Below are 13566 nucleotides of genomic sequence, written 5' to 3' on the forward strand. Positions count from 1 at the left end.
ATATCCAATACATGTCGTTCCACTTCATGATTGTGTCCCACTTGTTGTTGATTCTTCACAAAAAAAATACAGTTTTATATCTTTATGTTTGAAGCCTGAAATATGGCAAAAGGTCGCAAAGTTCAAGGGGGCCGAATACTTTCGCAAGGCACTGTACATGGGTTAAGCATTCATTAAGGCAATTATCTAAAACAAATAAAAGCCATACCAAAGCGGCAACGCCTCTAAAGTTGAATTTACTGGCATGAAATGAACCCTCCTCTCTTATGCCCTCGCCCTGCTTAGGAGCAACGCAACAATGTATGTTATATTAATTAGGTAAGGCTGATAATGGACTTTGAAGGTGGTTAGTAGAAGTGTAAAGTGTCTGTCCACCGACTCCACTTAAAGGATACAGGATATGATTACATTGTTGATGATTGGACAGCAGTTCACTACAGTTTTGATCACAAGGACTTGGGTACATCCTAATTGTTGTTACAGTGCAGATACAGTATTCAGTATGTCTTGCTGACGGAGGGATGAACAATCAATATATCCATCACATATCTTGTCTAGTTTAGATCCTCATAAACCACCTTTTAAAGCCATCAGAGCAGTTTCCCTCCTAGCTCTCTCGGTGACCCTCTACCACTGTCCTATTCTGTCTTTGTGGATCAGTCTCATCATTCATCTGTCAGTGTTTGAGGAGAGACAGCTCTGAGTCAGTTACACCATTTCCATCCCCTGACCTTGGTTGTTTCTGCAGACTATCTAAGCAAGATATTGGACCAGGCAGTGATCTTTCTGTCCTGCTAGCTAGGCCAAACCCTCCACCAGGGAGGGCTGGAGGGATTCTTGTAGCCTGGTCCCAGATCAGTTTGTGTTTTTTGCCAACTTCTATTGTCATGCAAAAGCAGTACAAACTTGTGGCAAGACAGCACAAACTTGTGGCAAAACAGCACAAACTGATCTGGAACCAGGTTAGGATTCTTAGGCCCAACAGGCTTTAGTTCTCAAAGTCACCACGGGGTAGATAGATGAAGAGGACATGACCAGGGCTGTGTTGCTGCTAACCCACTAGAGAAAACACTTATGTTCCCTTCCCTCTTGGGCCTAATGTGAGCAGACAGTAATTGTTGGATCTGACAGGATAAAGCTAATTTGTTTGGCCAATCTCTGGGTGAATGAAGACCATGCTGATCAAGCAGTGAAGGCTCTGAGGGGAGGACGGCTCATAATAATGGGTGGAACAGAGCAAATGGAATGCCATCAAACACATGGAAACCATGTGTTTGATGTATTCTGTACCATTCCACAAATTCCGCTCCAGTCGTTACCATGAGCCCGTCCTCCCCAATTAATGTGCCACCAACCTCTTTGATCAGACCCATATGAAGACTTGACAACAAATGTCCACATCGCAACTGGGGGCAGACCCCAGTGTTGTCTCTGGGCAATTGGGTATCATTGGCGAAAGTGAGCATTAAGTAATACAGTAATACAGCACCAACGCTCCTGTAAATCGTGACAAACTCACCAAAATTATCCTATTGACACTTTGGAGTAAATGTATGTTTGATGTTTAAAACCAGAGATGTTGGCTCTAAGAGGCAGTTGACCTTTAAAGGGTGACTGAACTTCCTGATTTGGCCTCATTTTTTATTTGGTTAATTAAGAAATGCTAGCGGCATGACTGAATTCAAATGTGAGACTGACTTTCCCATATGAAAAAATACAGTAACGCTTGATTTGGATAGTCTGTCTAGCATCTACAGATGGACAATCTACAGACTATCAGTAACATTTCAACTAACTATATGCTAACCCTAACCTTTGTCATAACCCTTACCCTAACCCTTTTGCTAGACCTAACGAACGCGAACCATAACCTTAGCAAGCAGTTGCTTATCAACATATAGTATGACTAGTATGAGCATCTTCAGATGGAAAATCTGGACTATCCAAATAAAGTGTGACCAAAAATACTACAGTTTACTATGGAATAATACAGTACTGGGGGCCTCCCAAGTGGCACAGCAGTCTAAGGCAATGCATCACAGTGCTATAGGTGTCACTACAGACCCGGGATCAATCTCGGGCTGTATCACAACCGGCAGTGATAGGGAGTCCCATAGGGCGGCGCACATTTGGCCCAGCATTTGGCCGGGGGGGCTTTACTTGGCTCATCGCACTCTAGCGTCTCCTTGTGGTGGGCCGGGCGCCTGTAGGCTGACCTCGGTTGTCAGTTGAACAATGTTTCCTCCGACACATTGGTGCAGCTGGCTTCAGTGTTAAGCGGGTAGGTGTTAATAATTGCGGTTTGGCGGGTCATGTTTCGGAGGACGCATGACTCGACCTTCACCTCCCGAGCCCATTGGGAAATGCAGCGATGAGACAATATCGAAATTGTGGAGAATAATTATAGTACACAAAATAACTTACTGTATAATTCTGTAGGAACTGTAGTATACTGTATAGTACCATACTACACACTGTAGTAACCCTTGATTATATGTAATACTTACTTTATAATGTTGTAGTATACCGTAGAATACTATAGTATATACTACAGTATTATCCACAAAAAAACACTGTAGTAAATACAACAGTAATGTCCGCAAAAACACTACGCTTTTTCACTATAGTAATTAATACAGTATTTAATTTGCATATACCCTGCCCATTCCCCTCCCCATATCCCAAACTGTGCCACCCATAAGTGAGAAACCTACAGTACAAGTATAGACCATATATTGTGTTCCCTGCAGGTTATAGTTTTGGGATTTGAGTGGTATTTTGGGTGGAAGGGATGAGGTTTGTTGGGAATTCTTGATTTTGTTAGAAATTCAGGGTTTGTTAAGAGAATATAGTAGTATAGGTAGGCTGTGACTGGCCTCACACTCCAGTACAGTACGTGGCGGTGTATGCACCTTTCAGTTGGTTGCGAATCTGCCAATAAAAACTCGAAGAAGATACAGGTTATAGAAAAGAGCAGAAGCTCTAAATTATCCATTCAGACCCCAGTCCTACCTACCTACAGGCTATAGAAAAGAGCAGAAGCTCTAAACTATCCATTCAGACCCCAGTCCTACCTACCTACAGGTTATAGAAAAGAGCAGAAGCTCTAAACTATCCATTCAGACCCCAGTCCTACCTACCTACAGGTTATAGAAAAGAGTAGAAGCTCTAAACTATCCATTCAGACCCCAGTCCTACCTACCTACAGGTTATAGAAAAGAGCAGAAGCTCTAAACTATCCATTCAGACCCCAGTCCTACCTACCTACAGGCTATAGAAAAGAGCAGAAGCTCTAAACTATCCATTCAGACCCCAGTCCTACCTACCTACAGGTTCTAGAACATTTGCTCTATTAGTATTTCTCCAGTAGGTTTACTCAAGGAGAAAGCCTATGTCAAAGATAATAAAACAAAAACCCTATAGTAAATACTGCAGTATTTTAGTATTTATGGCAGTAATATCCGCAAAAACACTACAGTAAATAATACAGTATATTACAGTCCGCAAAAATATTGCAGTAAATACTCAAATATACTACAATCTGCAAAATCATGACATTAATAGTATATACTACAGTTTTATTTTACTCCAGTTTTATATTATAGTTAACTGTCAATACTATAGTATAATACAGTAAATACTACCGTAAAGTCCACAAAAACACTACACTGGGTTATGACCAGAATGATCCTATTTAGACTTTGTAGTCGATTTTGAATTAGAAGTTTTTTCTGGGGGGCAGTTGTTCTTTAATCTCTGCCTACAACACCGGCCCCTTATGTTGAAAATATAGGCTAGACTCATCTTGATCAACTTGTCATAGTTCAAACCAGTCATTTCAAAACATTCTCTATCACATATTTACCAAGGGACAATTAATTATGTGGATAATAAGAGAGTGTATAGGTAGACTGTTAACAGTGTATTGGTATGCCGTTCAGGTACACCTCACTCCCTGTGGTATACTCACACGCAATTCAATTTATTCAAAAAGGTTGCTAAATTTGGGAAATTGTCAGATCTCAAGCAAAGCTTTATCAGATGCAAATCACTAAACAGCTCCAGTATGAATATCTCTGAATATATCTCTTAATTGGCCTTCTCTGGACATAACACACACACACACAATTTTTCACAGAGGTCACAGTCAGTGCCTTCTCTTTGTGCGTTCAAATTGAAATGAAATGCTTCCCTTTCATACAGTGAACAGCAGAGCAGCAACACCTCTCCCTCCATTAGATCTCCAAGCCCTGAGGAATAGTCTGATAAAACTAACCTTCATATTCTGTATTACACCATTTATTTTGCTTCGCAGGGCTCACCTCCAGTGTACTTGTAGTCTAATGACACACACACAAGAATTTACACAGACGCATGCTTGCATGTGCACACACACACACACACACACACACACATATTTGTTTTACTATTCTTGTGGGGACCAAAAAACGTATTCCTATTCAAAAACACTATTTTCCCTATCCCCTAATCCTAACCCTAACTCATAACCCCTAATTATAACCCTAACCCTAACTCATTACCCCTAATTATAACCCTAACTCATAACCCCTAATTATAACCCTAACTCATAACCCCTAATTATAACCCTAATTCATAACCCCTAATTATAACCCTAACTCATAACCCCTAATTATAACCCTAACTCATAACCCCTAATTATAACCCTAACTCATAACCCCTAATTATAACCCTAACTCATAACCCCTAATTATAACCCTAACTCATAACCCCTAATTATAACCCTAACTCATAACCCCTAATTATAACCCTAACTCATAACCCCTAATTATAACCCTAACTCATAACCCCTAATTATAACCCTAACTCATAACCCCTAATTATAACCCTAACTCATAACCCCTAATTATAACCCTAAACCTAGCCATAACCCTAACCCCTAACCCTAACTCATAACCCCTAATTATAACCCTAACCCTAACTCATAACCCCTAATTATAACCCTAACCCTAACTCATAACCCCTAATTATAACCCTAACCCTAACTCATAACCCCTAATTATAACCCTAACCCTAAACCTAGCCATAACCCTAACCCCTAACCCTAACTCATAACCCCTAATTATAACCCTAACCCTAAAGCTAGCCCCCAAGCATAAAATATCCTTTTTCCAGTGGGGACCGGTGAAATATCCCCGCTTGTCCGAATTTCCCTTGTTTTACTATCCTTGTGAGGACTTCTGGTAACCACAAGGATAGTAAAACGAAACCACACACACACACACACACATCGTCGTGTATCCCAAATGACACCCTATTCCCTATATAGTGCACTACTTTTGCGCCCTTGTCAAAAGTAGTGCACTATATACAGTTGAAGTCGGAAGTTTTCATACACTTAGGTTGGAGTCATTAAAAAAAAACACATTTTTCAACCACTCCACAAGTTTCTTGTTAACAAACTACAGTTTTGGCAAGTCGGTGAGGATATCTACTTTGTGCATGACACAAGTAGTTTTTCCAACAATTGTTTACAGACAGATTATTTCACTTATAATTGTCACGCCTTGGTCATTGTATTTTATGTTTTCGTTATATATTTGGTCAGGCCAGGGTGTGACATGGGTTTATGTTGTTGTATTTCGTATTGGGGTTTTTGTATTATTGGGATTGCGGCTGAGTAGGGGTGTTGTATGGGCTTGGCTGCCTGAGGCGGTTCTCAATCTCGTTGTCTCTGATTGGGAACCGTATTTCGGTAGCCTGGTTTCGCTTTGTATTTTGTGGGTGATTGTTCCTGTCTCTGTGTAGTTTCACCAGATGGGCTGTAATTAGGTTTCAGGTTCCGTTTGTCGTTTTCATATTTGTATAGTTATTTCATGCGTCACTTTGTTCATTAAAGTCATGAGTAACCACCACGCTGCATTTCGGTCCGAATCTCTTTCGACAAACGAAGAACGACGTTACAATAATATTTCACTAATTCACTGTATCACAGTTCCAGTGGATCAGAAGTTTACATACACTAAGTTGACTGTGCCTTTAAACAGCTTGGAAAATTCCAGAAAATGATGTCATGGCTTTAGAAGCTTCTGGTGTTCTAATTGACATCATTTGAGTCAATTAGAGGTGTAACTGTTGATGTACTTCAAGGCCTACTTTCAAACTCAGTGCCTCTTTGTTTGACATCTTGGGAAAATCAAAAGAAATCAGCCAAGACCTCAGAAAACAAATTGGAGACCTCCACAAGTCTGGTTCATCCTTGGGAACAATTTCCAGATGCCTGAAGGTACCACATTCATCTGTACTAACAATAGTACTTAAGTATAAACACCATGGGACCACGCAGCCATCATACCGCTCAGGAAGGAGATACATTCTGTCTCCTAGAGATGAATGTATTTTGGTGCAAAAAGTGCAAATCAATCCCAGAACAGCAGCAAAGGACCTTGTGAAGATGCTGGAGGAAACAGGTACAAAAGTATCTATATTCACAGTAAAACGAGTCCTATATCGACATAACCTGAAAGGCCGCTCAGCAAGTAAGAAGCCACTGCTCCAAACCCGCCATAAAAAAGCCAGACTACGGTTTGCAACTGCACATGGGGACAGAGATCATACTTTTTGGAGAAATGTCCTCTGGTCTGATGAAACAAAAATATAACTGTTTGGCCATAATGACCATTGTTATGTTTGGAGGAAAAAGTGTGAGGCTTGCAAGCTGAAGAACACCATCCTAACTGTGAAGCACAGGGGTGGCAGCATCATGTTGTGGTGGTGCTTTGCTGCAGGAGGGACTGGTGCACGTCACAAAATAGATGACATCATGAGGGAGGAAATTATGTGTATATATGGAAGCAACATCTCAAGACATCAGTCAGGAATTTAAAGCTTGGTCGCAAATGGGTCTTCCAAATGGACAATGACCCCAAGCATACTTCCAAAGTTGTGGCAAAATGGCTTAAGGACAACAAAGTCAAGGTATTGGAGTAGCCATCACACAGCCCTGACCTCAATCCCATAGAAAATTTGTGGGCAGAACTGAAAAAGTGTGTCCGAGCAAGGAGGCCTACAAGCCTGACTCAGTTTCACCAGCTCTGTCAGGAGGAATGGGCCAAAATTCACCAAACTTAATGTGGGAAGCTTGTGGAAGAATACCTGAAACATTTGACCCAAGTTAAACAATTTAAAGGCAATGCTACCAAATACTAATTGAGTGTATGTAAACTTCTGACCCACTGGGAATGTGATGAAAGAAATAAAAGCTGAAATAAATCATTCTCTCTACTATTATTCTGACATTTCACATTATTAAAATAAAGTGGTGTTCCTAACTGCCCTAAGACAGGGATTTTTTATTCGGAATAAATGTCAGGAATTGTGAAAAACTGAGGGCAGTTAGGGTGCCATCTGGGACAAAGCCAGCAGCGGTACAGCCGTGGAATAAACATGTTGGATCATTAAAGCCGTTAAAACCTACTAGCCATATTTAATGGATGTGGGAGAGAGATTTAAACAGTCCAGAAGAGGCGTTTATTCATACCTACATAGTGCTAAGATCATATAGGCCGCAATTATTTTCTATTCTACTGTAACAGGTGTTGGTTTGATCTATCCTTTTTTAATGTCACATAAAAGCAACACTATCCTGTTGCGTCTAAATTTCATTAAATTTATTTCCTCTTCATTTTCCATCTTCATATTTTTTAGGATACCACCACCAGTGATAGTCTTAGAAAAGCACCAAATGACAGGAGTAACAGTAAACCAAAATCAGATGTCTTAATTTAGGAAGAAGGATGGAATGAGGCAAAAGTTTAAGCACAGTAATTGTATGAAATAACCATGAGACCAGAGCACAGTGCCTTCTTGCTCTATGAATGTTAAAATGAGAGAGAGAGAAAGAGAGACAAAGAGAGAAAGGATGGACCAATAGAGAGGCAGAGTCAGAGACCCACACAGTGGATAAACGTATGATTTCTAGATAGGTTTTCTGATGCCCCCATCCACACTCAGCTATAAATCAATTGGCTGGAACGGTGCTATTCATTACTTCCATGACCTTTCAGCTTCTGACTCCTCAACCAGAGACCAATGAGGAGTTGTCCTGCTGCTACTCACAAGTGTCTGTGTGTGTGTCAGTGTGTGACCCTGTGTGTCCGTGTGTAGCGATGTGTGGGGGTAACCTGATCCACATACGATCGTGGGCCAGAGGTTTATTTTGGTATTCACCCTCACGTGCACTGCCTAGCTCACTCAAGCCTACCGGTTGTTAGCTACTAATATTCGCTTCAGGAAATTATATTTCCTTTATATTAATAAAGTAAAGATAAAGAGACACTGTATTTGCTTGATAGACAGTAGCAGTAGACTATAGATGAGACTCTTTTATGGTTGATACGAGTATGCAATCCATTGTCTGGTGGTCTCTTTAATACACAGAACATCCATTTTTCCTTTTCTCCACTGTGCATCAATGGTAAATATTGACAGTGGATTATTAAATACATTGTGATGAAGCCATCAGATTCAGCCTCAAAGCACACAGTGCGTTGTCTGAATAAGATAAAATGCTAAATATGATCTCACCACTTGTAATGTAGAACCAGCCAGATATTACTTTTCAAGAGACAGGAGGTCGATTAGTCTTGATTTATGGCACAGATATAATGTCAGTGTATTTCACTATGACCAGTAGATGACAGTGTTGTGTCTTTAATGGCTCATGTCATGGTTGCAGCTCAATTACAAAACAAAAATGATAGATTGGCTAAGTAATAGTGAAGTCTATTACTATGCATTACATTTTGCGACTGGAAAAAAAACATTCCCTTCACATCCATCATACCAATCTTTGTGTTGAGACATAAATATTATATAAATAGAGAAGGATCTATTCTCTAGGCATCTCCTCTTTTGGGTTATACTATAAAAATCTTGTATTGCTTATAATGAATCATCAAGAGATGCGTATGGTTTAAAATGTTTCTTGATCATCAGGTCACATTTATTGTGTTCTAATAATTGCTTTTCATGGCTTAATATTGACAATAAAACATGTCAACACTGCTCCTTCTATGTATCATCTGTGGAATGCTCAGCCACTGAATGTGGAGGACAGCTTAGTTCGCCCTAAACTGCAATATATGTTTCATATCCGTTGACATTAACACTATTGACACTAACTGCCTTGTGGAAAAAGTCAAGGGAGAGAATAACAATAACACCAATGTAACACAGGTCCCTTCACAATGATCTGTTTAAGGAGCAAAGTGCCACGGAGGAGAGAAAGGCAGCCTTGGAGGCATTGCTCTTTCACTCCAGCCAGAGAAAATGCCAAAGACGTCCATGAGCGAACAGAGACACAGTATTCCCTCCCAAAAGACCTATATTATGGAGGCCATTCACTGCAGAGTTGCAGAGTGTAAAACAAATGTTTTATATCAAATCAAGTTATATTTGTCACATGCTTCGTAAACAACTGGTGTAGACTAACAGTGAAATGCTTATGGATAATTTTCAACAATGCAGTTAAAGATAGAAAATGTAATAGAAAAATAGAAATAGTGACATGAGGAATAAATACACAGTGAATAATGAATAACAATATAAAGTAAAAATAACAAGGCTATATACAGGGAGTACCAGTACCTAGTCAATGTGCAGGAGTACGAAGTAATTGAGGTAGCTATGTACATATGCACAGTAGGTAGGGAAAATGTGACGAGGCAACAGGATAGATGATAGGCAGGAACAGCAGTGTACGGTGTGTATGTATGTATGTATGTATGTATGTATGTATGTATGTATGTATGTATGTATGTATGTATGTATGTATGTATGTATGCATGTATGCATGTATGCATGTATGTATGTATGGTGTGCATACATGTGTGTGTTGGGGTGTTAGTGGTAAGTATGTGTGAGTGTGTGGGTAGAGTCCAGTGTGTGTGCATAGTCAGTATAGGGGTCAATGCAGGTAGTCTGGGTAGCCATTTGATTAGCTATTTAGCAGTCTTGTTTAGCAGTATTATGGCTTGGGGATAGAAGCTGTTCGGGGTCCTGTTGGTTCCAGACTTGCCATGCGATAGCAGAGAACAGTCTATGACACTCAAACTCATCTCTGGACCTCGAAGTCAATTCCAAAGCATTTTTTTCATTGTTCCCATCTAATCAACGACTGATTTATACCTGGGACACCAGGTGGGTGAAATGAATTATCAAGTTGAACAGAAAACCAGAAGGCTCCAGACCTCGTAGGGTAAGAGTTGAATACCCCTGGTCTATGCCTTGGGTCTTTGACAATTTGTTATGACCTTCTTCTGATACCCCCTGGTATAGAGTTCCTGGATTGCAGGAATGATGTGATGTACTTGGCCGTACTCACCACCCTCTGTAGCGCCTTGCGGTCGGGTGCCTTGCAGTTGCCGTACCAAGCGGTGATGCAGCCAGTAAAGATGCCTTCAATGGTGGATCTGTGGAATATTTTGAGGATCTGAGGGCCCATGCCAAATCTTTTCAGTCTACTGAGGGAGAAGAGGTGCTGTCGTTCCTTCACAACTGTGTGGGTGTATGGACCATGTTAATTCCGTAGTGGTGTAGACACTGAGGAACGTGAAGCTCTCGAACCTCCCCAAAACAGCACCATTGATGTGGGTGAACTCCGTTTCCTGTAGTCCCTGTACTAAATACCGTGTACTAGATGTTAGTATAACCTATTGTATATAAACAACAGCAAAATAATAGAATAAACTAGGCTGGAATAGAAAATGGCCTTTACTTTTATAACCCACAGAGCATTAGTTGATAGCTGAATCCTGGAGTGCCCTTAGGGAGGGAGCATTTGTCTTTGAGTGCCTGGATGGATGAGAGGATACTGAGGTTGTGATGCGTGTCTATTCACATTTTCAAGATAAAGCCATGAAACAAATGTATTTATTTGATGAGAAATCCAGGATCCTTAATTTTAGTATTCCTAGCTATGTTTGTTTTGGTGAAGCCAGTGACCCAAACAAACTCTAAACCCGTCTGTGTGATGATAAGCCTTTGCCTGGTGGCATTCAATCACATTACAGAGTGCTTAAGGCTAGGGGAGGGAAGCACAGTGACATGTCCTAGCTGCCACTGCCAGGCTGGCTGGTTAATTGAATTAGACCATAGTGTCTGCGTTTCACTGAGGTCACAGCAGGACTTGAGCTGTTTGTCTGGCCACAGGGACCTCAGTAGACCTCGAATGCATCCCAAATGGCTCCCTATACAGTGGGGCAAAAAAGTATTTAGTTTTATTTAATTATGCAAGTTCTCCCACTTAAAAAGATGAGAGGCCTGTAATTTTCATCATAGGTACACTTCAACTATGACAGACAAAATTAGGGGAAAAAATCCAGAAAAATCACACTGTAGGATTTTTAATGCATTTATTTGCAAATGATGGTGGAAAATAAGTATTTCCTCTATGAATACAATTAAGACTCAGGACAGGAACCAGTACGGACGCGGTTGCCGCTTTACATTTCAGCACCACAAAATAGTCCGCTGCCTGCTTTATTAGTTAACTGTCAAGTCACTTATTTAACTAGGCAAGTCAGTTAAAAACAAATTCTTATTTACAATGACGGCATACCCCGGCCAAACCATAACCCGGATGACGCTGGGCCAATTGTGCACCGCCCTGTGGGACTCTCAATCACGGCAGGTTGTGATACAGCCTGGAATTGAACCATGGTCTGTAGTGACACCTCTAGCACAGATGCAGTGCCTTAGAAAGCTGTGCCACTCGGGAGCCAATTAGTTAACTGTCTCCTGCATTCTCTCTCCTCATGAATGAAGTAAAAATTTAACTATTGCATTTATTTAGGTAGCATTTAGGTAACTTCCTTCTTCGGACATTGCATTTGGAACTTTTTGCATCTCGGGTCAGATTTTTTATTATTGATATAAAAATACATAATTAATTTGGGGGGCCAAATAATATTTGGCAGCTTTACATTGCAACACCACAAAATGGTCTGCTTCCTGCTTTATTAGTTAACTGTCTCCTGCATTTGCTCTCCTCATGAATGAAGTAAAAAATGTAGTTGTGCATTATTTAGGAAGAGTAACTTCCTTCTTGGGACATTGCATTTGGAACTTTTTGATATCTCGGGTCAGAATTTAAAAAATTTGTATTTTTATAAAATGTTTATAAAATTCTAAATACATTTTGGGGCTTTGGGGGGCCAATAATTTTGTTGGTGGGCCAGATTCAATATCCAACACAGCAACCTTGCTTAGCTATCAGAACACAGGTTTACACCTGCCCTATTTTACATGGTCCTTCAGAAGAGCCGGATATAGGAACCACCACAATCAAGAGGATGCACCAGCCTGACCCAACTATCACGCAGCCCCGGCGTGAGACTTGCCTCCCAGATAATGTGATAGATTTTGACCTGAGAGGTTCAGGTTATATTAGGCACCTTGCAACGCACTGCTACGTCCAACCAAAGAGAAGAAGAAGACTTCTATGATCAGGCACTCTCCACCTCACCCAGCAGCAGTCCCTGTGAGTGGATTGTCACCTTCAGAGAGATGGAGCAAGAAATCAAGTACCTTGCAGCGAGGTTAGCCACCTGCACGAGTACAGGTTTACGTACCAAAACATAAAAATGAAGAATGCAGCCCTCCTGCGCAAGGCAAGAGAACAATCAGAAACAATAATAGAACTGCCATGAGGCCCCCAAGGATGACTATGAAACACTTCACTATGAGGTGCGAGAACTCAAGGCTCCAGATTCTACTCAGCTACAGACACCATGGCCAACCACATCTCAACACACCATTAAGCAACACCAAAGTCAGAAGATGCACATCAGAGACAGACCAGTACCTGCGCCTCACACAAGGAGCCAACCTCCAGACAAAGATGAGGATGTGTGTTCATCAGACCCCAACATTGTGGCTGTGGCACTCAGAGAGCACATAAGACACTCAGAGATGGCACAGGCCCCCTCCAGATCAGCAGCAGCTGTGTCACCTGACCACTCTGTAGCCCCAAGCAGACGGCACCATCACACCGAAGACAGACATTGGCACCCTTCTCTGCGGGAACCCTGAAACCCCCCTGGCGATGTCAGGACTACTATGACAGATCAAATAGAGAATACTACTCGCCTGACTGCCACCGTTCTGCTTCCCATCATCACAGTTCTCCATGGTGCACCCAAACCAGAAAAAAAACATACTTCCTACCATACCAGACTTTCCATCCTGGCCCGAAAGAGTTTGCACGTATGAAAATAGCTACAGAGAACATCTGTCAGCAGATACGACCGAAAGGTTGAAGTTCCAGATCCTCACCAATCACCTGAGACTGGAAGAGGCCCTGCCCTGTTGATCGCAGATTCATACAGTAACTCCAGCTACCCATATTCAGACACCATATACTCACTAAGCAGTATGGACAACCACATCAGCTGGCTCTGCGTCGCTGAGCTTATGGATGGCCCTGAAATTCGCAGTGGAGATGGTAAGGCTTTCCGTATGTTGGCACTCAATCTGTTCCCTGGTGTCCATGTTGGATCAGCTGGGAAGGAAAGGTGACATGGAGGG

The 13566-nt window shown here is 41.3% G+C and overlaps 1 protein-coding gene and 1 non-coding gene across 2 annotated transcripts in view; one reads left to right on the forward strand and one right to left on the reverse strand.

Moving 5' to 3' along the window:
- The window catches only part of LOC118366870 (ubiquitin-conjugating enzyme E2 E3-like), a 181088-nt gene that overhangs the window by 162438 nt on the left and 5084 nt on the right, over positions 1–13566 (reverse strand). The gene's annotated exons all lie outside the window — the stretch shown is intronic.
- On the forward strand, positions 3337–3393 carry LOC118367949 (U7 small nuclear RNA). Its single transcript, XR_004822213.1, has one exon. It is a non-coding gene; the product is annotated as a U7 small nuclear RNA (small nuclear RNA).

The sequence above is a fragment of the Oncorhynchus keta genome, chromosome 34 (genome assembly GCF_023373465.1).
Source record: "Oncorhynchus keta strain PuntledgeMale-10-30-2019 chromosome 34, Oket_V2, whole genome shotgun sequence".
Classification (NCBI taxonomy): Eukaryota; Metazoa; Chordata; class Actinopteri; order Salmoniformes; family Salmonidae; genus Oncorhynchus; species Oncorhynchus keta.